This window comes from Sardina pilchardus, chromosome 22 (assembly GCF_963854185.1).
Source record: "Sardina pilchardus chromosome 22, fSarPil1.1, whole genome shotgun sequence".
NCBI classification, from domain to species: Eukaryota; Metazoa; Chordata; class Actinopteri; order Clupeiformes; family Clupeidae; genus Sardina; species Sardina pilchardus.
In genome coordinates this window covers 19940227-19946453 of record NC_085015.1, presented here as the reverse complement: position 1 = coordinate 19946453, position 6227 = coordinate 19940227, and the positions used below count along the sequence as shown (strand labels likewise).

Here is a 6227-nt window from a genome sequence, read left to right as displayed (position 1 = left end):
GACTGAGCTGCACAGGTTCTATCAAGCATAAGGAGACATGAATTCCATAAATAAAGGATTTTATTTAACAAAAGACAACACAGACATTCTAACAAAGGAGGGAAGGGCAACAAATAGCGGAGGCAGGCAGAGCTTGCCTGAGGGGGCAGGCTAATATCAAGGGTGATAAGTTTGTACCCAACACAGCAATTCTACAGTATGAAAGTGTTAAGAAGTAATGCAGCTCTCCACAGCAAGCAACTCTCAGTACACACACGTGCAATTACTATAGTTCCCCAGCAGGTGACTAGGCCCCCCCCCCATTAACACTCTGCCTGCTCACAAAAGAAAGACAATGGACAAAGACAATCAAACCAAAAGTAACAGACAAAATAGTAAATCAAACATCAAACAAAACTAAAGGAAGACAAGACAGCAGCCTGACCAACTGTAGCAGTCCGGAGAGGCAGGCAACATCACCCCTGCCGTGGTCCGGACAGGCAGGGCACCCAGCTACAGTACATAAAACGATAAACGATAAACATTAACCACAATGACAAAACTAATACAAACAGAAACACTTGAAAAGATGGCATACCTGGTGGAAGGCTCTGGTGTGCTCGCACACACCTTCTCGCAGCAGAGCCTACACTGTTGCTAACCATCCAAGCTCTTAAATAGGCTGCAGAGCTAGTTAACCAATTAAGGTCATTGTCCCGCCCCTCGTTAGCAAGGCAGGCCAGAGGGAAGACACAGGGCCAACAGTCAGTCTACCCTACTACATATGCTATATATAAAGAATTTTGTAAATATTTCCAAAAATGTTTTCAAAACATTCATATTGTATTACTACTTCTTCAAGGAGACCACAAGGAGTGGTGGAGGCCTAGATGCCGAAAGGAAGTTCAAGTGGGTCTGTGGATCTTCTGGCCAATCGATTATGAATGAGAATGAACAAAAAATAAAGAATATTTCCCTTTTTAATTAGGAAAATGCAGATCTAGTCGTTTTCTGTTTTCATCAGTATTTTCCATACATGGAATTACAGGCAACAAAAATGGTCCGTGATTTTGTTGTTCAGCATTATTGATTTTTCTTTTTTTTTTTCATTGGGTGTGTGTGACGGACTGGGTAGGTGGCGCAATTACACAGGAAGTTAAACCTCACAATCACAAGGTACGATACCACATGTTTATGCTCGTCTGCCTCTGAGGGATTTTTTCAAGTCATGGAAGACTAAGCCTATTTTGTGCTGTTTAAAGGCAGCAAAAGGATTTCTGTGAAGGAAGGCGATGTGACGGCGGAAAAAAAAGCCCGTCTTTTCCAAGTGAGTAGCCTACATCAAACAATGTGTAAAGCATAGATAGCGCAGTGACCTCGGTCAGCTTTAGCTTGCAAAACAGTCATTCTAATGACGCGCGTGGTGTTGGCCATGCCTGTGTTTTCTTCTAATGCATTTTAATGTAATTAAATGGCTCCGAAAAGAATGGGTTTAAATGAAGATTGCTGAAATATAGTGCATCCCCAAATGTTCACTGTCAATATACAAATTCACATGGGGGGACATGCACACATACCATATATATTTGGCCTACTGCTTTTACAATACAAGGGGCGCACCAAGGAGCACCCAATAGCAACAGAGGCAAGGAAAATGTCTGAGGGGGGTGTCAGGGGCATAGGAGATGTACAGTGTGAATGTGAGTTTAGGTTTTGATGACGGCACGGTTGTGTGCTGCGGTATATGTAATGGATGGAGGGGCTTACTGATTTGTGGCACAGAGGATGGATCGGGTGGCAAGTGTGAGAGGTCCATTTTGCTGGTGATGACAGTGTGTGAATGAGTGGAAGGAGTATTGTGCATATGTATGGAAAATTGGAGATGTAAGACAAGTCCATGAGTAGTGGGATATATCAACTGCTGCAGGTTGTATGGAACCACCTTGAGAGGCTTTCTGAGAATGGGAAAGGACGTTACTCATGTAGGAAGAACAGAGAGAATGTTATTCAGTGGAGGTGTGAGCGGTCCAACATTGCAAAAGGTTCTTCATCTGGGGACCGGGCCACAACTAGGGCAAATTTCTGTCCAGCCTATGTGTCCTTCTGTTTTCTCACTTCTGCAAACACTGTAAGACTTCTGTACGTCTGTATAGCTATACCTTTATGTGGGTTCTTGGTTCAAATATTCAGTTTTGTAAAGCGAATGAAGTCTCTTAACACTGAAGAACAAGTTCAAGGTCATTGAAGAGTTGATATGTAGTAAAACCAGAATTTGTACAGGTGGGTTGTTGGGTGTCTGGGGTTTAGCATAAATCTTTGACACACTGACTATCCTTTGATTCTATGCCCTTTTTTTGTATGTATTTAGCCATCTGGATGAGCTTAAACTTGCTGGTCGAATCCCATCCCAAGCATTGTATCCCAGTGACAGTGATAAGGCAGCTGAGAGGATGAGGTCCCATGGATTTGATCCAACACGTCAGTCATCTGTCTGGAGGTCTCTTTCGTGTCCCCTCAGAAAATAAACCTGGTACTTTTTATGAGGTTGATTTGCGGCACTGTTTATACCAATGTTCAGTCAATGGACAGGGTCAGAAGTGTAAGCACTTAGCATTAGCTCAAGAGGTGGCAAAGGATAAGGTGGACATAACTGCAATGCGACAACAAAGAGCAGAAACATTAAGTACAACACAGCAATTCTTGATTGAAGGAAACATGATTGTAGTCCACAATGATGACCACATGGGTGTATTTTCTGTTTCTAAACAACAGTGCTGTTGTTTAGCAAACAGTTTGGGGTGTGTGCTTGATGGTGGCAAATAAAGTCTATGAAAGTCAGATAATCAGGAGTGAGAGCATCGATGTAACAGAGCACACAGACGATACACTGCCACAAAGTGATGGCACAGACAAAGAACAGGGTATCTGCACATTTTTTATCAACAAATTTAATGACTTTTAAGACCTTTTTAAGACCTCTAAGAATAAAAATTAAGACCATTACCACGGCAAAAAAATATATACAAAAAGCACGTTCTAGGCTGCTCAGTTTACCAAAGCACATTTGTATTTGAGTGACAGTGCAAATGGTGCATGTCAGGCAACTGCCTTCTCAATACTACAACAATACTGCTGTAAATAATGTACAAACAGTGTGTAAACAAATCAAGTTGCAAATGACAACTTAAACACAGTTAAAAAATGGACAAGGCTCCCGACTAACTTTTTGTGTTGGTTGCACTGGTGCGCTTAACTTTTTTTTCAGGTGCACCAGCACAAAATTTAGGTGCACCCACATTTTTCATTGCATAGCTTTCTAACAGCAAAAGGTCACATTTGTATCGCACTCCTTTCATAATGTGAATGATTTTTCATATTTGATAAAAAAAATCATTCACATTATATAATCATTCAAATTATATAACCCCCCTTTTTTCCCCTTTATTTTCTATATACTGAAATTTCTGATATTCATGACTGCACACTTTATGCAGTTTATATAGCCTACTATTTGTATTACAACTCTAGGCCTACCTCTTTAATTCAGCAGTCTGATTGATGCCTCAAAATATTGTAAACAAAGTAGCATAGTTGGCTAGCTTATCATAGTCTACTGGTTGGACTGTTCAGTTTCCCCAACATGTGTTTAAGTTTCAAGGTACTGTAGGCTGACATTCTCCTTGGGACAGGTCCTTTTAGTCTTGGAGTTGGAAAACATTGGTGATGAGATGATCACTTAACTTGAATGCAAAAGTTTTAATCAAATGTGCAGCATGCTATGATGCTAACCGGATTTCGAATAATTTAGCTAGTCGTCATTGCTTTTTTCACGATTGTGAATGTTTTATTTGGACTAAATATGCATGTCGAGGGGTGGGTTTCCATTGAGCGCGCACGAGAGAGAGAGAGAGAGAGAGAGAGGGGCCAAGCCGAGGAGGTTTATTTCTATACTGTTTGGTAAAGTTGCACGCATAGTCTACAATGAAAACTGGCGAAAGAAATGTATGCTCTCACCCGAAAAGCGTCAGGTCGCGTCTGCCACTCTGAAACACTATCTCCGTATGTTTCAGGCCTACGGGGAACGCACACGCTACTTTTGACTGTGTTGTTACATTGTAACACCCACAATATTTCGGCTTTGAGTGTGTCACTGTCCACATTCGCAAAGCTGACGAAACTGACTCGGCACGGCATGAAATTTAAGACCTCCTCATCGGAAATTCTAGAATTCAAGACATTTTAAGACCTTGAAAATTCCCCAAAAAAAATCACGACTTTTTAAGGACCCACGGGGACCCTGAAGAACAGTCACAGCACAAAGAGACTACACAGCCACAGCACTGTATTCGGAACATGCTGAAAGATTTGATTAATTGGTGCGATGGCGAAAGTTAGTCCGACAGCAGCCCTATACAACAACATTAAAGCTGCTCACCAGCTTGCCCTTGGTAGGTTCTACACAAAAAGCCAAAAGAGGAGAACAGAAAGGCTACATCAATATAGGAAAACAATTTGTCACACGAAAAGAAAATTTGCAAGCGCACACAAACAATCAAGAAAAAGACACCGTAAATAAGGATAGGGCATTTAAGCGTAAAGGTACTAAGAATAAAGGGGGTCATAAGTTCTGAACTCCACTCGAGTGGTGATGGGTGGGTGGATGGGGTTTTTAAAGGTGGATGATATGTTTATATTAATTGTTTTTATTTTGTATTATGTTTTTTTTGTGTTTTATGTTCAAATATGTTAACAGATTTGTTCAAATGATCTGATAACACTTCAAAAAGTACAGCTTAAAGGTAGGGTATGGAATTAGCTTTGTTGGCCATTTTTGCAAAATCACTTGAAATCCTATTCCTAACCCACTTATAGCCACTAAGTTGGAAGCACTGAAATGGAAATTAAACACGTCAATCATCTGCGGAACGGGCAGGGCTCGAAAAACTCCAGCCAATAGTATTCCTCACCCCATACCATCATTTCACAGCTCGTTCGTCAATCTAACGTCTTACTCCTCTTCCTCCTCCCCACCGCGCGCGACCCTTTCGAAAGCTGGTGACCGCGAGTCAGTGCTGAAATGAAACCAACTGCCTGCTGCTGCACGTCCATGTTCCCCTCTTGTTGTATGTGTCACTTCATTTCTATACAAACTAACTAAGGCAGCGGATACCTACGGAGACTCAATCACCCACGCAATAAATAAGCTATGTAGCAAAAATTACATTTTACCGTGACACGAAGAGTGTTGTAAACATGAAATCGAAACTTAACAGCTTGGAGCTACGGTGGAATAGGCGAACCAACGGGCCAGCACTAAACTCGGATATTTCAGGAGATAATCGCCCTGGTAAGAACAAACCGATTCTGTTCAAATATACACACCTATGGCTACTGAACCATATGTACTACAACCCTTTGGAGGTGAATAAAGAATGTAATTGGGGAAGTTGATGTGAGTGATTGTATGGAGACTAGAGCTCATAGTGTTGTAGACGCCAGGCTGGCATTTCATTTAGCCTGGCTCTCTCTCGCGTTGCGCATTTGAATTGTCGCTTGTGCATGGAGGGCGGGACTTGAGGTTGTATATGTTCAAACTCTGCCGTCCGTTTTGCGAATTCCGTACCCAACCTTTAATGTTTTATATTGTGTGTTGTTTTTAATGTATGACAATATATTTCTGCCTTGTTTGACCAGGGCTCAACATTGCCTAGTGTGAGGCTAGTGTGTCTATAGTGCCTTGTTAAATAAAGGATAAAAGAAAAACACACTCTGGAAGATGTGATCAACTCTATTACTAGGTTGGGGTAAATGGAAAAACACAAAACTTTCCACATTTGCATTAACTATAGCAAACACTATAACCTGGCTATATTTGCATCAATACAGTTACTTAAAGGAATACGCCACCCAAAAATGAAATTAAGCCAGTCTCGGTCACCCCCGTTTGAACAGTGAAAATAACCCGGTTAAAATCCGTCCGGGCATTGTCCTGCTTTGGGAGCAGCGTTTTTAGCTTTAGCTTAGCACAGTTGCTGTAAATGAAGGGTGTCAGTTAGCACGTCCTTCAAAAAAGTGACCGAGACCTCTACATTTTTTTCTAAATATATCTTGGGAGCCATGTGTTAAAAACGAGTACACATCATAATGCAAAATCAAACGAGGCTATTATCTGGGCAGATATTTACTTGGAACGATATTCGGCCTCATCACAGGTGAAGCACTGCTAGATAGGCACAAGGTTCTCATGC

At 41.4% G+C, this 6227-nt stretch overlaps 1 long non-coding RNA gene across 1 annotated transcript; it reads right to left on the bottom strand.

Annotated features, from left to right (window-relative positions):
* Positions 1–320: 320 nt before the first annotated feature.
* Positions 321–622, bottom strand: LOC134070723 (uncharacterized). Its single transcript, XR_009936966.1, has 2 exons — positions 578–622; positions 321–492 (listed from the first exon to the last, which is right to left on the bottom strand). It is a non-coding gene; the product is annotated as an uncharacterized LOC134070723 (long non-coding RNA).
* Between the last annotated feature and the right edge of the window lie 5605 nt (positions 623–6227).